Raw genomic sequence first — 22,077 nt, forward strand, 5'->3', positions numbered from 1 at the left:
TATGAGTTTGTGTATTTTTCTGTGATTTCAGGTATTTTCTGACTGAAATTGAGGGACCTGAGCAAAAATCTGATTCAGAGGCTGAAAAATGACTGCAGATGCTGTTGGATTCTGACCTCCCTGCACTCGAAGTGGATTTTCTGGAGCTATAGAAGCTCAATTGGCGCGCTCTCAATTGCGTTGGAAAGTAGACATCTTGGGCTTTCCATCAATATATAATAGTCCATCCTTTACCCGAGATTTGATGGCCCAAACAGGAGTTCCAAGTCAGCTCAAGAATTCTGGCGTTTAACTCCAGAACTGGCACAAAAGCTGGAGTTAAACGCCCAAACTGGCATAAAAGCTGCCGTTTAACTCCAAGATATGTCTCTACACATGAAATCTTCAATTCTCAGCCCAAGCACACACCAAGTGGGCCCCGGAAGTAGAATTTTACAATAAACACCCTAGCTTACTCATTTTCTGTAACCCTAGGTCACTAGTTTACTATAAATACTACCTTCAGTGATTCATATTGTACCTCATGACACTTTACACGTTTCTTGTTATGTTTTCTACGGCATGAGTCTCTAAAACCCATTATTGGGGGTGAGGAGCTCTGCTGTTCTTCATGAATTAATGCAATTACTACTGTTTTCCATTCTATTACGCTTGCTTCCATTCTAAGATATTCATTCGCACTTCAACTTGATGGATGTGATGATCCGTGACACTCATCATCATTCTCACCTATGAACGCGTGCCTGACAACCACCTCTGTTCTACCTTAGATTGAATGCATATCTCTTAGCCTCATGATTCAAATCAGAGTCTTCGTGGTATAAGCTAGAATCATTGGCGGTCATTCCTGAGATCCAGAATGTCTAAACCTTGTCTGTGGTATTCTAAGTAGGATCTGGGAAGGGATGACTGTGACGATCTTCAAACTCGCGAGTGTTGGGTGTAGTGACAGACGCAAAAGGATCAATGGATCCTATTCTGACATGATCGAGAACTGACAGATGATTAGCCGTGCGGTGACAACGCATTTGGAACATTTTCACTGAGAGGACGGGATGTAGCCATTGACAACGGTGATGCCCAACATAAAGCTTGCCATGGAAGGAGTCTTGCGTGCATGAAGAAGAAGACAGTAGGAAAGCAAAGATTCAGAAGACAAAGCATCTCCAAAGCCTCAACCTGTTCTTCATTACTGCATAACAAGTATTTATTTCATGTTCTTTTACTTTTTACAATTAAATCTGAGAATTACTGATATCCTGACTAAGAGTTACAAGATAACTATAGCTTGCTTCAAGCCGACAATCTCCGTGGGATCGACCCTTACTCACGTAAGGTATTACTTGGACGACCCAGTGCACTTGCTGGTTAGTTGTGCGGAGTTACAAAAGTGTGATTGTAATTTTGTGCACCAAGTTTTTGGCGCCGTTGTCGGGGATTGTTCGAGTTTGGACAACTGACGGGTTATTCTTGTTGCTTAGATTAGGAATATTTTATTTTTGTTGGTTTAGAGACTTTTATTTGAGTTTAGTTTTATATTTTAGGTTTGGTGTCAATTGCATGATTTTATTTTCTTTTAATTTTTCGAAATTGCATGTCCCTAGTTCTTTCTTGATCTTTAAAATTCTAAGTTTGGTGTCTTCTTTGTGTTTTTCCTTTAAATTTTTGAAAATTTTTGTTTGATTCTCTAAAAAATTTTAAGTTTGGTGTGTTTTTATGCTTTTATTTACTTAAAAATTTTCAAAAAAAGTGTTCTTGGTGTTCATCTTGACATTCAAAGTTTTCATGTTATTCTCTTTATTTTGATCTAAAATTTCTAAGTTTAGTGTCAAGTGAACAGTCCAGAAGGACTCTGGGGTCATATGCTAACCCCATTACAGCTGCATATGGGAGTAGCATCTGTATACCTCCTATCAAAGCAAGCAACTTTGAGCTAAATCCTCAGCTCATTATCATGGTGCAGCAAAATTGCCAATATTCCGGTCTTCCACAGGAAGAACCTACTGAGTTTCTGGCACAGTTCTTATAAATTGCTGACACAGTACGTGATAAAGAAGTGGATCAGGATGTCTACATATTATTATTGTTTCCATTTGCTGTAAAAGATCAAGCTAAGAGGTGGTTAAATAACCAACCCACATCAAGCATAAAAACATGGAGACAATTAACAGACAAATTCCTGAATCAATTTTACCCTCCAAGAAGGATGACACAGCTAAGGCTGGACATCCAAGGCTTTAAACAAAAGGATCATGAATCCCTTTATAATGCCTGGGAGAGGTACAGAGGGATGCTGAGAAAATGTCCCTCTGAAATGTTTTCAGAGTGGGTACAGTTAGACATCTTCTACTATGGGCTTACAGAAAAAGCTCAGATGTCCCTAGACCACTCAGCTGGTGGATCTATACACATGAGAAAAACAATTGAAGAAGCTCAAGAGATCATAGATATAGTTGCTAGAAATCAACATCTGTACTCAAACAGTGAGTCCTCCATAAAAGAAAAGGCTATGGCAGTAACTACTGATCCTAATCCTCAAGAACAGATTGTTGAACTTAATCAGCAATTACTCCTTATGACAAAACAATTAGCATAATTCAAAGAGATGCTCCAAGACACTAAAAATGCTAACAAGAATATAGAAGCACAATTGAATCAGACAAGACAGCAGCTATCTAAACAGATAACAGAAGAATGCCAAGCTGTCCAACTAAGGAGCGGGAAGACATTGAATAACTCAGCTCAAAGTAGCAAAAAGTCAAGAAAGGAACAAATGACAGAGGATGACCAAACCACTGCCCAAAATCCCTCTGAGGATATTAAGAGCCCAGAGGGGAATAACTCTGGCGTTCAAACGCCAGAAAGGGGGGAAAAACTGGCGTTAAACGCCCAATGGATGCCCAAATCTGGCGTTCAAACGCCAGAAAAGGGTGGGAACCTGGCGTTAAACGCCCATTCAGCCCCCATTCCTGGCGTTCAAACGCCAATGAGGGATCAGACACCTGCAAATGCTGATAGTAACCCCTTTAAGAAGGCTTCTCCAACCACTTCTGTAGGGAATAAAGCTGCAGTAACTAAGGTTGAAGAATATAAAGCCAAGATGCCTTATCCTCAGAAGCTCCGCCAAGCAGAACAGGATAAACAATTTGCCTGCTTTGCAGACTATCTCAGGACTCTTGAAATAAAGATCCCGTTTGTAGAGGCACTTGAGCAAATACCCTCTTATGCTATGTTCTTGAAAGAGATCTTAAGTCATAAGAAGGATTGGAGAGAAACTGAAAAAGTGTTTCTCACTGAAGAATGCAGTGCAGTCATTCTGAAAAGCTTACTAGAAAAGCTTCAAGATCCAGGAAGCTTTATGATACCATGCACATTAGAGGGTGCTTGTACCAAGCACCCCTATGTGACCTTGGAGAAAGTATTAACCTAATACCTGCATCTACTATTAGAAAACTTGGCTTGACTGAAGAAGTCAAATCAACCCGGATATGTCTTCAACTTGCTGATGGCTCCATTAAATATCCATCAGGCATCATTGAGGACATGATTGTCAAGGTTGGGCCATTTGCCTTTCTCACTAATTTTGTAGTGCTGGAAATAGAGGAGTGATGAGTGGATAATTTATACGCTTTTTGGCATTGTTTTTAGTATGTTTTTAGTATATTTTAATTAGTTTTTATTATATTTTTATTAGTTTTTATTTAAAATTCACTTTTCTGGATTTTACTATGAGTTTGTGTGTTTTTCTGTGATTTCAGGTATTTTTTGGCTGAAATTGAGGGACCTGAGTAAAAATCTGATTCAGAGGCTGAAAAAGGACTGCATTTGGATTCTAACCTCCCAGCACTCAAAGTGGATTTTCTGGAGCTACAGAAGCTCAATTGGCACGCTCTCAATTGCGTTGGAAAGTAGACATCTTGGGCTTTCCAGCAATATATAATAGTTTATACTTTGCTCAAGATTTGATGGCCCAAATAGGCGTTCCAAGTCAGCTCAAGAATTCTTGCGTTTAACTCTAAAACTGGCACAAAAGCTGGAGTTAAACGCCCAAACTGGCACAAAAGCTGGTGATTAACTCCAAGAAAAGTCTCTACACGAAAATGCTTCAATGCTCAGCCCAAGCACACACCAAGTGGGCCCGGAAGAAGATTTCTGCATTAATTACTGATTTCTGTAATCCCTAGGCTACTAGTTTTCTATAAATAGGACCTTTTGCTATTGTATTTTGAGACAATCGGGGGAATTATCTTTTGATCCCTTGATCACGTTTTGGAGGATGGCCTCTCGGCCATGCCTAGACCTTGTTCTTATGTATTTTCAACGGTGGAGTTTCTACACACCATAGATTAAGGTGTGGAGCTCTGCTGTTCTTCATGAGTTAATGCAATTACTACTGTTTTTCTATTCAACTCAAGTCTATTTCTTCTCCAAGATATTCATTCGTTCTTCAACTTTATGAATGTGATGATCTGTGACACTCATCATCATTCTCACCTATGAACATGTGCCTGACAACCACCTCTGTTCTACTAGCAATGACTTGAATGCGTATCTCTTGGGTTTCTGATCTAAGATTGGAACCTTCGTGGTATAGGCTAGAATTAATGGCAGCCATTCCTGAGATCTAGAAAGTCTAAACCTTGTCTGTGGTATTCCGAGTAGGATCTGGGAAGGGACGACTGTGACGAGCTTCAACTCGCGATTGTGGGGCGTGTGATAGACGCAAAAGGATCAATGGATCCTATTCCGACATGATCGAGAACCGACAACTGATTAGCCGATGTTGTGACAGAGCATCAGGACCATTTTCATTGAGAGGACGGGATGTAGCCATTGACAACGGTGATGCCCAACATAAAGCTTGCCATGGAAAGGAGTATGAATGATTGGAAGAAGGCAATAGGAAAGCAGAGGTTCAAGGGGAACAAAGCATCTTCATACGCTTATCTGAAATCCACCAATGAATTATATAAGTATCTCTATCTTTATTTTATGTTTATTTTCATCACCTTAAACTCCATAACCATTTGAATCCGCCTGACTGAGATTTACAAGATGACCATAGCTTGCTTCAAGCCGACAATCTCCGTGGAATCGACCCTTACTCACGTAAGGTTTATTACTTGGACGACCCAGTGCACTTGCTGGTTAGTTGTACGGAATTGTGACAAAGTGTGATTCACATTTGAGAGCTCCAAGTCTTTGGCACCATTGTTGAGGATCACAATTTTGTGCACCAAGGAGCACAAGAGTGCAACTCTCATTCTAGGTAGACCTTTCCTAGCAACTGGACGAACTCTTATTGATGTACAAAAAGGGGAAGTGACCCTGAGAGTCAATGAGGATGAGTTCAAGTTAAATGCTGTCAAAGTTATGCAACATCCAGACACATCAAATGACTGCATGAGCACTGATATTATTGACTCTTTGGTGGAAGATATCAATATGACTAAAAGTCTTGAATCAGAGTTAGAGGACATCTTTAAAGATGTTCAGCCTGATCTGGAGGAATCAGAGAAAATAAAAGAACCTCTGTAAATCCCTCAGGAAGAGGAGAAACCTCCTAAAATCCCAAGAAGGGAGGCATGACAGTGGTTCATAATGAAAAGAATGAACTGGTTCCCACAAGAACAGTTACAGGGTGGCGTATGTGTATTGATTACAGAAGGCTCAATACAGCCACCAGAAAGGATTATTTTCCTTTGCTATTCATAGACCAAATGCTAGAAAGACTAACAGGTCATGAATACTACTGCTGTTTGGATGGCTATTCAGGCTACAACTAAATTGCAGTGGATCCTCAAGACCAAGAGAAAACAGCATTCACATGTCCATCTAGAGTATTTGCTTACAGAAGAATGCCTTTTGGTCTCTGCAATGCACCTGCAACCTTTCAGAGGTGCATGCTCTCTATTTTCTCTGATATGGTAAAGAAGTTTCTGGAAGTCTTCATGGATGACTTCTCAGTATTTGGAGGCTCATTCAGCTCCTGTCTTGATCATCTAGCACTTGTCCTGAAAAGGTGCCAAGAAACTAACATGGTCTTAAACTGGGAAAAATGTCACTTTATGGTGACTGAAGGAATTGTCCTTGGACACAAAATTTCAAGCAAGGGAATAGAGGTAGATCAAGCCAAGGTAGAGGTAATTGAAAAATTACCACCACCTGCCAATGTAAAGGCAATCAGAAGCTTTCTGGGGCATGCAAGATTCTATAGGAGGTTCATAAAGGATTTTTCAAAAATTGCAAAACCTCTGAGCAACCTGCTAGCGGCTGACATGCCATTTGTGTTTGACACAGAGTGTCTGTAGGTGTTTGAAACCCTGAAAGCCAAGCTGGTCACAGCACCAGTCATCTCTGCACCTGACTGGACATTACCATTCGAATTAATGTGTGATGCCAGTAGCCATGCCATTGGTGCAGTGTTGGGACAAAGGCATAAGAAGCTTCTGCACGTCATTTACTATGCCAGTCATGTTCTAAATGACGCACAGAAGAATTACACAACCACAGAAAAAGAGCTGCTTGTAGTGGTTTATGCCATTGACAAGTTTAGATCCTATTTATTAGGATCAAAAGTGATTGGGTACACTGACCATGCTGCTCTTAAATATCTACTCACAAAGCAGGATTCAAAACCCAGGCTCATAAGATGGGTGTTGCTTCTGCAAGAGTTTGATATAGAAATAAGAGACAGAAAAGGGACAGAGAACCAGGTAGCAGATCACCTGTCCCGGTTAGAACCAGTGGTTGGAGCGTCCCTCCCTTCCACTGAGATCTCTGAGACCTTTCCGGATGAGCAACTCTTTGCCATTCAGGAGGCACCATGTTTGCAGACATTGCAAATTATAAAGCTGTGAGGTTCATACCCTAGGAGTACAGCAGGATGCAAAAGAAAAAACTAATTTCTAATGCAAAGTACTATTTATGGGATGAACCATATCTCTTTAAGAGATGCACTGACGGAATGATCCACAGATGCGTCCCTAGAGAGGAGGCACAGAAGATCCTGTGGCATTGTCATGGATCACAGTATGGAGGACATTTCGGAAGTGAGCGAACAGCCACTAAAGTCCTCCAATGTGGCTTCTATTGGCCTACTCTCTATAGAGATGCCCGAGAGTTTGTGCGTAGCTGTGACAGTTGCCAAAGAGCTGGTAACTTGCCTCATGGTTATGCCATGCCTCAACAAGGGATCTTAGCGATTGAGTTATTTGATGTATGGGGTATTGACTTCATGGGTCCTTTCCCACCATCATACTCAAACAGTTACATTCTGGTGGCAGTAGATTACGTATCTAAATGGGTGGAAGCAATTGCCACACCCACTAATGATACCAAGACTGTGCTGAAGTTTCTCTAGAAACATATTTTCAGCAGATTTGGTGTTCCCAGAGTACTAATCAGTGATGAGGGAACCCATTTCTGCAATAAACAGCTTTACTCTGCTATGGTTCGATATGGAATTAGTCACAAAGTAGCAACTCTGTATCATCCACAGACAAATGGGCAGGCTGAAGTCTCTAATAGAGAACTAAAGAGAATCCTGGAATGAACTGTAATTACCCGTAGAAAGGATTGGGCAAAGAGCTTGGATGATGCTCTGTGGGCATATAGAACAACATTCAAGACTCCTATAGGAACCTCTCCATACCAGCTTGTGTATGGCAAGGCTTGTCATCTGCTCGTGGAACTGGAACATAAAGCCTACTAGGCAACCAGATTCCTAAACATGGATGCTAAGTTAGCTGGTGAGAAAAGATTGCTCTAGCTAAATGAGCTGGAAGAGTTCAGACTCAATGCTTTTGAAAATGCAAAAAATTATAAAGAAAAAGCAAAAAAGTGGCATGACAAGAAATTGTCAACCAGAGTCTTTGAGCCAGGACAAAAAGTTCTACTATTCAACTCTAGGCTCAGATTATTCCCTAAAAAATTAAAATCCCGGTGGAGGGGACCATATGTGATTACAGGAGTGTCACCATATGGATATGTTGAGCTTTAAGATATTGATTCTGACAAAAAGTTCATTATCAATGGACAGAGAATCAAACATTATCTTGAAAGCAATTTTGAGCAAGAATGCTCAAAACTGAGGCTTGAATGAAGCTCAGTAAAGGTCCAGCTAAAGACAATAAAGAAGCGCTTGCTGGGAGGCAACCCAGCCATTAGCAAGTTACTTATTTTAAATTAATACTTGTAGAGGCTTGATATACATTTTCATCAAAGGTTAATCATAAAAAAATGAAGGAATTCACAGAGTTACAGAAGGATTCAGTGCAAAAAGCAGAGAAAAGGAGCTTGCTGGCAAGAAAACGCTAGTAAGAGGCATTTTGGGCGTTAAATGCCAGAATGGGTATCATTCTGGGCGTTTAACGCCAGTAAAGGTACCATTTTGGGCGTTAAACGCCAGAATGGGTACCATTCTGGGCGTTTAACGCCAGAATTGCAGTATCCTGGGCGTTCAGCAAAACGTCCAGTGATAAAGGAGTTTCTGGCGTTTAACGCCAGCCAGGGTACCTGGCTGGGCGTTAAACGCCCATAATGGCCAACAACTGGGCGTTAAACGCCATAATGGATACCATTCTGGGCGTTTAACGCCAGAAAGGCAGGGGGAGGAGATTTTGTTTCCAACTTCAAATTTTTTCAAATTTTCATGTTTTGATTCATAATTTTCTGCATAAACATGTTTCAAACATTCATCATTCACCCTCAATTTTCATCATTCAATAATTTTCTAAATTATTTTTCAAATTTCTTTAAAATTCTTTCTAAATATTCTTCAAAAACTCAAATATCTTCTCAAATTCTTTCCATATCTTTTCATATCTCTCTCAAATTTTTTGAAAGCCATCCCCTCCTCCTATAAAAATAGTTTCGGCCATCCCCTCCTCTACACCATTCGAATTTACCTCTTCTCCTCTCTCTCCCCTTTCCTTTCTTTTGCTTGAGGGTAAGCAAACCTCTAAGTTTGGTGTGCTTTTCCGTGATCACTGAGCTAAGACTCATCAAGATCATGGCACCTAAGGGAAAACAAACCAAATCAAGAGGCAAGAAAGAGAATACTCCAAAGAGTCTTTGGAATCAAGAGAGGTTCTTAACTAAAGCACATGCAGACCATTAGCACAAAATAATGGGTCTGAGGTCAGTGATCCTGGAAGTTAAATTCAATCTGAAAGAGGATGAATATCTGGAGATCCTAGAGCAAATTCGAAACAGAGGATGGGAAATTCTAGCCAATCCTGAGACAAAGGTTGGAAGAAACATGGTTCAGGAATTCTACTCAAATCTGTGGCTGACAGATAAGCAGAGAATGACTGGAACCGCCTTTCATACCTACAGAACCATGGTCAGAGAAAGAATTATTTACTTCCATCTGGACAAAATAAGAGAGGTCTTCAAACTACCTCAACTACAAGATGATCCTGAATCCTAGGGGTTGGATCAAGTTCTAGAGGACATATGCCTCCCTGGAACTAAGTGGATAACCAATTCCAAAGGTTTCCCAAACCAACTCAAGAGAGGAGATCTCAAACCAGTTGCAAGAGGCTGGCTGGACTTCATTGGGTGTTCTATATTGCCTACTAGCAACCGCTCTGAGGTCACTGTCAAAAGAGCATTGATGATTCATTGTATTATGCTTGGAAAAGAAGTGGAGATTCATCAACTGATTTCTTGTGAGATTTACACAATTGCAAACAAGAACTCCACTGAAGCCAAACTGGCCTACCCAAGCTTAATTTTTCTGCTATGTAAAGATGCTGGGGTGAGAATGGGAGTAGATGAATTCATCCCAATTGAACACCCAATCACCAAGAAGTCAATGGAAGGACAAGTGCAAGACAACTCCATCAAAAAGAGGGCGCAGGAGTTCCTCCCAGAAATCCCTGAAATTGACTACTGGACCTGCTTAGAAGCATCTGTTACCAAGCTGCAGGAAGCTATGGAACAACTTAAGGAAGAACAGCAGAATCAAAACTGCATGCTCTGTAAGCTGCTGAAGGAACAGGAGAAGCAGGGGCGTGAGCTACAGGAGCTGAAGCGCCAGAAGCTCTCCCTTGAAGGACCAAGCACCCCACAAAAAGAGGGAGCATCCACTTCTCAAAATCAAGGTTGTTGAGTCCTAACTCTGTGATAACCTTTATTATTAAGAGTCTATTTTAAGAGTCATTTATTTTTCTGCTTTTAATTTTCTGTCTTCTATTAATATGGGTCTACCTTTATATTTATTTTTGAGTCTTATTTTTATTCGATAATCAATAAAATTAAAGTTTATGTCTTAAAGATTTGAATGTTCTATGAATCCATCACCTTTCTTAAAAGGAAAATGTTCTTAATTGAAAAAGAAAAAGAAATACATGAATTTTGAATTTTAAAACAGTTTAATTATTTTGATGTGGTGGCAATACTATTGTCTTTCTGAATGAATGCTTGAACAGTGCATATTTTTGAATTTGATTGTTTATGAATGTTAAAATTGTTGGCTCTTGAAAGAATGAAAGAAAAAGGATAAATGTTATTTGATAATCTGAAAAATCATAAAATTGATTCTTGAAGCAAGAAAAAACAGTGAATAGAAAGCTTGCAAAAAAAAAAAAAGAGAAAGAGAAAAGCAATCAGAAAAAGCCAATAACCCTTTAAACCAAAAGGCAAGGGTGATAAAAAGGATCCAAGGCTTTGAGCATCAGTGGATAGGAGGGCCCACAGGAATAAAATTCTGGCCTAAACGGCTAAACCAAGCTGTCCCTAACCATGTGCTTGTGGCGTGAAGGTGTCAAGTGAAAACTTGAGACTGAGCGGTTAAAGTCATGGTCCAAAGCAAAAAGAGTGTGCTTAAGAGCTTTGGACACCTCTAATTGGGGACTCTAGCAAAGCTGAGTCACAATCTGAAAAGGTTCACCCAGTTATGTGTCTGTGGCATTTATGTATCCGGTGGTAATACTGGAAAACAAAGTGCTTAGGGTCACGGCCAAGACTCATAAAATAGCTGTGTTCAAGAATCAACATACTTAACTAGGAGAATCAATAACACTATCTGGATTCTGAGTTCCTATAGAAGCCAATCTTTCTGAACTTCAAAGGATAAAGTGAGATGCCAAAACTGTTCAGAGGCAAAAAGCTAAAAGCCCCGCTCATCTAATTAATACTGATCTTCATTGATGTTTTTGGAATTCATTGTATATTCTCTTCTTTTTATCCTATTTGATTTTTAGTTGCTTGAGGACAAGCAACAATTTAAGTTTGGTGTTGTGATGAGCGGATAATTTATACGCTTTTTAGCATTGTTTTTAGTATGTTTTTAGTACATTTTAGTTAGTTTTTATTATGTTTTTATTAGTTTTTAAATAAAAATCACTTTTCTGGGCTTTACTATGAGTTTGTGTATTTTTCTGTGATTTCAGGTATTTTTTGGCTGAAATTGAGGGACCTGAGCAAAAATCTGATCCAGAGGCTGAAAAAGGACTGTAGATGCTGTTGGATTCTGACCTCCCTGCACTCGAAGTGGATTTTCTGGAGCTACAGAAGCCCAATTGGCGCGCTCTCAATTGCGTTGGAAAGTAGACATCCTGGGCTTTCCAGCAATATATAATACTCCATACTTTGCCCGAGATTTGATGGCCCAAATAGGCATTCGAAGTCAGCTCAAGAATTCTGGCGTTTAACTCCAGAACTGGCACAAAAGCTGGAGTTAAACGCCCAAACTGGCATAAAAGCTGGCGTTTAACTCCAAGAAATGTCTCTACACATGAAAGCTTCAATGCTCAGCCTAAGCACACACCAAGTAGGCCTCGGAAGTGGAATTTTACAATAAACACCCTAGCTTACTCATTTTCTGTAACCCTAGGTCACTAGTTTACTATAAATACTACCTTCAGTGATTCATATTGTACCTCATGACACTTTACACGTTTCTTATTGTGTTCTCTATGGCATGAGTCTCTAAACCCCATTGTTGGGGGTGAGGAGCTCTACTGTTCTTCATGAATTAATGCAATTACTACTGTTTTCCATTCTATTACGCTTGCTTCCATTCTAAGATATTCATTCGCACTTCAACTTGATGAATGTGATGATCCGTGACACTCATCATCATTCTCACCTATGAACGCGTGCCTGACAACCACCTCCGTTCTACCTTAGATTGAATGCATATCTCTTAGCCTCATGATTCAAATCAGAGTCTTCGTGGTATAAGCTAGAATTATTGGCGGTCATTCCTGAGATCCAGAATGTCTAAACCTTGTATGTGGTATTCTGAGTAGGATCTGGAAAGGGATGACTGTGACGATCTTCAAACTCGCGAGTGTTGGGCGTAGTGACAGACACAAAAGGATCAATGAATCCTATTCCGACATGATTGAGAACCGACAGATGATTAGCCGTGCGGTGACAGCGCATTTGGAACATTTTCACTGAGAGGACGGGATGTAGCCATTGACAACGGTGATGCCCAACATAAAGCTTGCCATGGAAGGAGTCTTGCGTGCATGAAGAAGAAGACAGTAGGAAAGCAGAGGTTTAGAAGATAAAGCATCTCCAAAGCCTCAACCTGTTCTTCATTACTGCATAACAAGTATTTATTTCATGTTCTTTTACTTTTTACAATTAAATCTGAGAATTACTAATATCCTGACTAAGAGTTACAAGATAACTATAGCTTGCTTCAAGCCGACAATCTCCGTGGGATCGACCCTTACTCACGTAAGGTATTACTTGGATGACCCAGTGCACTTGCTGGTTAGTTGTGCGGAGTTACAAAAGTGTGATTGTAATTTCGTGCACCAGCGGTCTATCCAGGATCTCGACCGGTACAGCAGAGAGGAAGAAAACTTGGGCCAGAACGATCTCAAGCTGTGGAAGAACAGGTACAAGCACTTCTGGAGGCAGGATTCATAAGAGAAATCAAGTACCCACTATGGCTAGCTAACGTCGTCTTGGTGAAAAAAATCAAATGGGAAATGGCGAATGTGCACCGACTACACTGATCTCAACAAAGCTTGCCCAAAAGATCCTTACCCACTCTCAAGTATCGACGCCCTGGTAGATGCTTCATCCGGATATAGATACCTCTCGTTTATGGATGCATATTCAGGATACAACCATATCCACATGTATCCACCAGATCAAGAAAAGACCTCTTTTCTAAAACCAAAAGCGAATTACTGCTACGTTGTGATGCCTTTCGGTCTCAAGAATGCGGGAGCTACTTATCAAAGGCTAATGACTAAAGTCTTTTCGGATCATATCGGAAAAATCTTGGAAGTCTACGTGGACGACATGTTAATAAAGACACAAAGTGAAGAGTCATTATTGTCCAACTTAGCCCAAGTGTTCGACACTATAAGGAAGCATGACATGTGCCTCAATCCCGCAAAATCCACTTTTGAAGTAGAAGCAGGCAAGTTCTTGGGTTTTATGCTCACACAAAGAGGAATTGAGGCAAATCCGGATAAATACCAGGCCATACTCAACATGAAGAGCCCAACTTGTGTCAAAGAAGTACAACAACTCAACGGGAGGTTGGCGGCCTTGTCCAGATTCCTAGCGGGATCAGCGATAAGATCCCTTCCTTTCTATGCCACTCTAAGGAAAGGAAAGAACTTCGAATGGACAATGGAATGCGAGCAAGCCTTCTAGGATTTCAAAAGCTTCCTGGGACGACCACCTATCCTAACTCGACCACGAAAGGAAGAACCACTCGTATTGTACATTGCGGTAGGAAGTCGGGCAGTAGCCTCAGCACTAGTTCGAGAGGACGACAAAGGGCAACAACCTGTACACTTCATTAGTAAAGCGCTGCAGGGATCCGAGCTGAACTACTAAAAAATAGAAAAGTTTTCCTATGCTCTCATACTGACATCTCGACAACTTCGCCCGTACTTCCAGGCTCACACCATTAAGGTTCGAACCGACCAACCCATAAAGGGATATTGCAGAAAACAGATTTAGCAGGCATAATTTTACAATGGGCAGTCGAGTTATCCGAGTTCGACCTCCAATATGAAGCTCGGACAGCCATCAAATCACAGTACTTGGTCGACTTCATTGCAGAATTTACAGATACCCTGGAAACCCCCACAGAATGGAATCTCTACGTGGATGGGTCCTCGAATAAGACTGGAAGCGGCGCAGGTGTGATAATAGAAAGCAACCAATGAACCCAAGTTGAGCTTTCCCTCAAATTTGGGTTCCCGGCCTCAAACAACCAGGCGGAATATAAAGTGTTACTAGCTGGTTTGAAGCTGGCTAAGGAGGTTGGAGCTCAAAAACTCAACATCTTCAGCGATTCACAAGTAGTCACCTCACAAATAATAGGGAGCTATCAAACCAAAGATCCCACCATGAAAAAGTATTTGGATAAAGCCAAGGAACAGCTCGGACAACTCGGGGAATATAAGATCTGCCACATACCCTGCGAACAAAATGCCCGAGCTGATGCACTCTCAAAGCTAGCCAGCACCAAACCAGGGGGCAACAATAGAAGTCTCAACCAGGAAATGCTACAGAACCCGTCAATCTCGAAAGCGGAAAAAGTCTTAGCCATAACAGGTCAGAATCAAGGATGGATGAACCCCATAATTAATTACCTCAAAACAGAAACACTCCCCACGGATGAAAAGGAGGCCAAGAGATTAAAGCAGGAGGCACAGTACTACACTATCATAAACAACACCCTTTACAAAAGAGGGATCTCAATATCATTGTTAAAATGTGTGCCGACCTCTAAAATAAGGGAAGTTTTAGAGGAAGTACACAGCGGCATTTGTGGCAATCATCTCGGGGCCCAAGCTCTCATAAAAAAGGTACTTCGGGTGGGATTTTACTGGCCAACTCTACAAAAAGAAGCTACAGAATTTGTAAAGACATGTCCCCCATGCCAGAAACATGCCAACTTTCACATCGCCCCGCCAGAAGAGCTCATCAGCGTAACTTCGCCTTGGCCATTTGCGAAATGGGGACTCGATCTTCTCGGACCCTTTCCCCCGGGATCAGGACAAGTCAAATTCCTCATAGTCAGAGTAGACTATTTCACAAAGTGGATTGGGGCAGAGCCCCTAGCCAACGCCACTGCTCAAAGAAGCCGGAAATTCCTATATAGGAACATTGTCACGAGGTTCGGGGTTCCATACTCCATCACCACAGACAATGGCACTCAATTCACAGATGCAGGCTTCAGGAAATTAGTAGCCGACCTGAACATAAAGCACCAGTTCACGTCCGTTGAACATCCTCAAGCCAATGGGCAAGCCGAAGCTGCCAACAAAGTCATATTGGTTGGGTTGAAACGGAGACTGCAAAATGCGAAGGGAGCTTGGGCTGAAGAACTTTCACAGGTCTTATGGGCATATCGAACTACGCCACATTCCACCACAAATGAATCACCATTTCGATTAGCATACGGAGTGGAGGCAATTATCCTAGTAGAGGTCGAGGAAGGGTCGCCTAGAGTAGTCCACTACAATGAAGAAGCCAACTCTCAACTTCAAAGAGAAGAGCTCGACTTACTTCCGGAAATCCAAGAAAGAGCTTGGATCAGGGAAGAAGCGCTAAGGCGCCGAATGGCTTCAAGATATAATCAAAAGGTAGTGCCAAGAGGTTTCACTGAGAATGATCTCATCCTAATCCGAAATGATATTGGAACAACTCGACCCAGAGAAGGAAAGCTGACAGCAAACTGGAAAGGACCCTACCGAGTCATAGAATTACTTGGGAAGGGCTACTACAGACTGTCCGAACTCGAGGGACGAGAGCTTCCCAGATCATGGAACGCCTACAACCTAAGAAGGTACTATAGCTAGAGAAGGTAGAAGATCTCATCATAGGATGCACTCTTTTTCCTGAAAAGGTTTTTTAATGAGGCACCAGTTGAGATTCAGAAATTATCTGACTTAAAGAGATGAAAAAACTCCCACATGTATATATTTGCACTTTCTTTTAAATAAAACATATTTTAGATATTCTACAAATTTTCAAGACGCATTAATCTGAAGCATTCATCATCTGATTATAAAGCAACAGATCGGCAGAAAAGTGAAAAACAGATTCACTGCACGATCACGATAAAGACCAATAGAGATGAAAACGCGATTTATCTAAAGGTCGACCAAAGAAAGATAGAAACCACCTTCTACAAATCGGCAAAGATGAACACAGAATAATGCAAGAAGTTATCAAAAATTATCCGAAAAAAGAACCTGACGAGGTCTTATGGATTGCTAAATAATAACTTAAAGACTGGCTGACGTTGAGAAGTCGGACCAAGTCAACCCAAGTTATCAGCAAATCCCTGGAAAGAGGTCTGGCCAACCCTATAAAAGAGGAATTGCTATAACTTAGAAGAGATCGACGTGACAAAGTCGGTCTCCTACAAAAAATAAGTTATAAAAGTAATCCCTAAAAGAGACCTGACAAAGGTCCAAGAAAGAGGATTACAAAAAATAACTTAGAAGAGGACGACGTAGAGAAGTCGACCTCCTACAAACAAGTTATAAAAGTAATCCCTGAAAGAGACCTGACAAAGGTCCAAGAAAGAGGATTACAAAAAGTAACTTAGAAAAGGACGACGTAGAGAAGTCAACCTCCTACAAACAAGTTATAAAAGTAATCCCTGAAAGAGACCTGACAAAGGTCCAAGAAAGAGGATTACAAAGAATAACTTAGAAGAGGACGACGTAGAGAAGTCGACCTCCTACAAACAAGTTATAAAAGTAATCCCTGAAAGAGACCTGACAAAGGTCCAAAAAAGAGGATTACAAAATAACTCGGAAAAGAACGATGCAAAGAAGTTGGTCTCCCACAAATAAGTTATAAAAGTAGTCCCTGAAAGAGACCTGACAAGGGTCCAAGAAAGAGGATTACAAAAATAACTGGAAAGCGGACCAACGTGAAGAAATCGGTTACGGAGTGCTAGAAATAAATACAAGTAAAAGCGAAAAAACTGAAATACGAGTTGGACCCACATATCCGCAACCTCAAAGGATCCAAGCTACAAGCAATAAGTACAAAGCAATCCAAAGAGGCCGAGCAGCAAGGCTCTAACACTCTCAAAACCCAGAAAGGTGCCAAGACAAGTGCAAACAAGCATGATATAAAATACAATATTATAAACAAGCTTCAGGATCAGGCCCAAAGCTTGAAAGCTACTTGTTTTTTTTTCAAAATAAAAAGTTGCTAAACAAGCAACCAGAAGGAGTATCAACAGTCAGTAAAATATTCAAACTACAGAATAAAGAGTTTAAAAAAGCCCACAAGTCGGGCTATCTACACAAACACCCAAGAAAAATTAGCTAAGATCGGGAGCTTTCTCGGTAGCATCAGGCTGGGATGAAGGAGGGCGAGTTTGGAGAGGCACTGCATCCACCGTACCGTCGTCCCTATTCAGAATTTGACAATCAGGATCTAATTCTGGACGAGCAATCCCAGCAGGAGGAACTATAGAGGTCGACACTTTAGCAGCAGGCGCAAAGGGAGGTTCGACAACATCATCATCTTGGTCATCGGGGACAATCTTACCATCCCTCACAATGTTGTCCAAGCTAAAAAGAGTAAGATCAACCTCAGGAGCGAGAACTTGAACCTGCTCCTTCAAATTATCATAAGCAGCATTTCCGCTGCCGACAAGGTGACCTTGGAGCTCAGAATAGTCAACTCGGGTAGACTCCAACTCCTTTCTCAGACGTATCACCTCCCGATAAGATGTGACATAACTATCTTTATGCCTCAACGCAGTGTCCTCGGCCAATCTCACAGAAGCCGCCAGGGCAAGAGAACTAGCCTTTTCGTTCTCCAGATCCTTTTCCAGTTTGGCTACTTTCACCTTAAGCTCCTCCTTCAAGCCCTTCATCCGATCAAAATCTTGTTTAGCCTCCTCCATGAAGGCTTTGGTGGCATGAAGAGGAAGATTTTGAGCAGTCCGATATAGGGCAGCCCCCATATAGGCCATCTTGATGCTACACCGAGTTATGAAGTCCAAATGGTGAAGGAGAGAGACGTCGTCAATAGGGACGACACCATAAGGACCGATCTGTTGGTCAACAAACTCCACCGCATCAAAGCCAGGAGCGTCAAGGTTGAAAGGCTCAATTATTTTTGTTTTTTGTTGGGAGGAGCACCAGAAGTAGCGACAGAAGTCTGTGGAGGGTCAGCCAGACAAACTCGAGGAGTGGGGATCACCTTCTTCGGCCCAGGAGAACCCGGCACGGGCGGCTTCATTGGAACTTGAGAAGATCCCTCTCCCGCCACCTTGGCCGAGATATTTTGAGCAGCAACAACCTTCTTTGCCTTTTTGTAGGCCTTCATAGAATCATTGTTTTTCGATATCTCTGAAAATACAGAATCAACCATAGTGATGAGTTACAATCCAGAAGAAGAAAAACTAAGAAACAAGTATAGAAACAAGAGTGACAGTACCCAAAGCAGTTCGAACCAAAGACGGGTCACTCAAAAACTTTTTTGTATCAAGATAGGGTGGTTTCCCCCATAAATCTTCAAGAACAGTTACAAAAGCTCGCTCAACCTCGTCAAGCATCTCCCATGTATAACGAGACACTCTCACATTCTTTTGCCATTCTAGAAGAAAGTCAGGCTCATCATTTTCATCAAGAAAAAAGGGGCGGGCCCCCTCAACAGCATGGACGCGGAAGAAATAATTCTTAAAATCTTTAAAAGACTCATCGTACATGGCAAAAACTTTATGCCCCTAGGCCGACCTGAAGGAAACCCAGGAAGCTTTTTTTTTGGAAGACCCTCCGGGCTTGGCAGAAACAAAAAGATAGAGGAAAAGAGTCTGAGAAGGTGTTATGCCTAACTCTTGGCAAAGCAGCTGAAAAATCTTGATAAAACCCCAGGAATTCGGATGAAGCTGGGATGGGGCAATATTACAAGACCACAACAAGTCGGTCTCGAAAGCAGTAAAAAGAAAGGTAATGTCCAACTGGCTGAAGAAATATTCATAGGCGTAGAAAAAGGGGCGCTCCCCCTCGACAGAAGTAGGAAAGCAAACCCTCTCGTCAGAGTCGGGCGCCACAAGCTCATAATCTCTCTCTCGGGCACCACCACCACAAACCCTATGACGTTTCCTCAGCTCCACACAAAAATCAGCGTCCACCACAGAGACACACATCAAGACAGGAGAGTCTAGCCAATCAGACATCCCCTCAGGAACTTTAAAAGACATCTCTACAATGTTATTGCGAGAAGACATGAGGCCAACTAATCCTACAATAAGAAAAGAAGATGGGATTACTAAAAAAACATCTCGGACGAAGGGCAAAATAACTCGACTAATATACAGAAGAACAAGCAGAAAAGGAAAACCCCAAGACTCAAACCAAAGTCCTGAGGCATCCTTTGGAGGAAGTAACAAAGCAAGGTTTCAGGAAAAATCCACAGCTTACGTCCCGGCATCTCTCAAACAAGAAAAGATTTCAAATAACAGACATTTCAGAAAAGAAAGTCAGAACATAAAAAGTCACTATCTTTTTACAGTTTATCATCAAAAAGCATCGCCAAACATCAAACATGCCAAGTGGAAATCGTCAAAGGCGCAACCTTTTCTCGGAATCAAAACCAAAACAAATATCGCAGCAAACAGGGAAAGCTATCAACAGGGCAAAAAACCAAGGAGCAATCTTCAATTAAGTGAGCAAAGATGCAATTTTTCTGGTTATCGGACAGAAGCGACAGTAGAACATGCAAAGCCTTAGAAGCATCAAAAAAGGTGAAAAGGTTCATGCAAAAGAGATGAAACTCCTAGAACACATATTACAACAGCAAGCAGGCGCGGCAAAAAAAAAGAAGAAAGATCCAAACTTTCTCTAAACAAAATCAAAACTTCACCACAAAACTAAAGACAAAGCAACAAAAACGAGAAGAAATTTCAAATGGAACCAACCTGGAAAAAAGCAGAGCCTCAGAAGGGTTGAAGATGGAAAGACAGAATCACCGGATCGCTGAATGACGCCGCAAAGGCAAAATGTAGGTGAAAAGCAGAAGGTAAGAGAATGAAGGGAGAAGTTACAAAGACAGATGAAGGAGAGAAACCGTTTTTTGAGTGCAGAAATTCAAAATAAAGCCAAAGAAAACGGAGCAATTAATACCAATTAATGAAGGTATTAAACCCTTGCACGTTCCCAAGAACAAAGCGCTAATACACGAGCGTGCGCTTTTAGAAGAAAAACGTTCCACATTCAAAAAGGTTCTACAAGAAATCGACTAAATGCTTGAGTTCGGCTTCACTAGAGAAGGACTGAAGTCAAGGACTCGACCTCAAAAAAGAAGACCGAGCTCAAGCAGGGGCACTATTCATACCCTGGGTCGAGCTACCCGACCTGGGATGATTGGCGACAAAAGCGACCGACCTCTTCAGGTCAGACTATCCGACCTCTTCTCAAAGAAGTTGGCCAAATCGACAGGGAAGCCCAAATAAAGGGCCCAAATAGAGGAACACGACCCAAATCCACAGGCTGTCCAAGCCTATAGAGATAAGGGCGGTTCCCTTGAAGATAAGCTGACCTCAGGTATAACTCATACTCTGATTCTACAATAAACCTGCTTAATGCCCGTGCTAACTTAAGCATCAGAGTCTCTTGCAGGAACCCCCCACCCTCCGGTGACCAAGGATCAGAAGTGAAGCCAGTCCAACCAGTCGGACACAACAGCTCCGGCCGCCACCAGCAAGCCAGACACGTCATCTCCGACCAGTACAGAAGATCTCATCCGAGATCGGCCTACAGTTTCAGGTAACCCTCGGAACAATAATTAAATCGACGAATAATTTGTCAATTTTAATAAATTAAATATCGACAGATATCTTGTCGATTTTATATAATATTATCGACAGTCAGGCTGTTGATTTTATTAAATATGTAAATATCTTAAATTCATATTATCGACACATTATTTGTCGATTTTATTAAAAATTTATCGACAGCCTGGCAAGCCGTCGATTTTATTAGATTTTTAAAAAATCGACTCGTTTAAAAGGGATAACTTTTGCCGTCGATTTTGTCGTCAATTTTTAATATTATCGATGGCTTTGCTGTCAATTTGGCTGTCGATTTTAATGGTGTTTCTTGTAGTGAGAACTTATTTTATTGTAAAAGAATCTTAACAACATGTAAGATATTTTAATTATCTATATGATTATATATCATATAAATGTTGAGTTAGTGGGATTAGAAAATTAATTGATATATCAATTATTTAATTAAATATTTTAAAATGAACTTTCTATTTTTGTAGCTAAAAGAATAAAAAATGTTACAAAAGTAAGTAGTATTTTGTAACAAAATATTGTGACACAAAAATCTAAATTGTTACAAAAATTATTTTAAAAGTAAAAAAGTGTTACCACTTTTGTAACAAATTTCATTTTTTGTATCAAAAGAATTTGTTACAAAATATTACTTTGAATTGTAACAGTTTCATTTTTTGTTACAAAAACTTTTTATCACAACAGTGGGTTTTCTATTCATCCCAGAAGCACAAAGATATATTATGACTTAAAGAAGATGTTCTGGTGGCCTGGGATGAAAGGTGATGTAGCTACAGTGGTATCCAAGTGTTTAACTTGCCAGAAAGTGAAGATAGAGCATCAGAAACCGTCGAAAATGTTACAGCCACTTGAGGTTCCTTAGTGGAAGTGGGAAGGAATAGCGATGGATTTTGTGACCAGTTTACCGAAGACTTGGTCAGGGTTTGATGTGATTTGGGTGATCGTGGATTGCTTAACCAAATCTGCTCATTTTCTACCTATCTGAGTAAACTGTTCTATGGAGGAGTTGGCAAGATTGTACATCAAGGAGATAGTAAGGTTGCATGGTATGCCGTCAAGCATAGTATCGGACCGTGATCCCAGATTCACATCAAGGTTTTGGGGAGCTTTCCAAAGAGCTTTCGGTACGAAGCTATGTCTTAGTACGGCGTATCATCCACAGACAGATGGACAATCGGAAAGGACTATTCAGATGTTGGAAGATATGATGAGAGCATGTGTGTTGGATCGACCCAGGAGTTGGGACCGTTACATGCCATTGGTGGAGTTTGCATACAACAACAGTTTTCATGAGAGTATTGGGA

Source organism: Arachis ipaensis, chromosome B06 (assembly GCF_000816755.2).
Source record: "Arachis ipaensis cultivar K30076 chromosome B06, Araip1.1, whole genome shotgun sequence".
Taxonomy (NCBI): domain Eukaryota; kingdom Viridiplantae; phylum Streptophyta; class Magnoliopsida; order Fabales; family Fabaceae; genus Arachis; species Arachis ipaensis.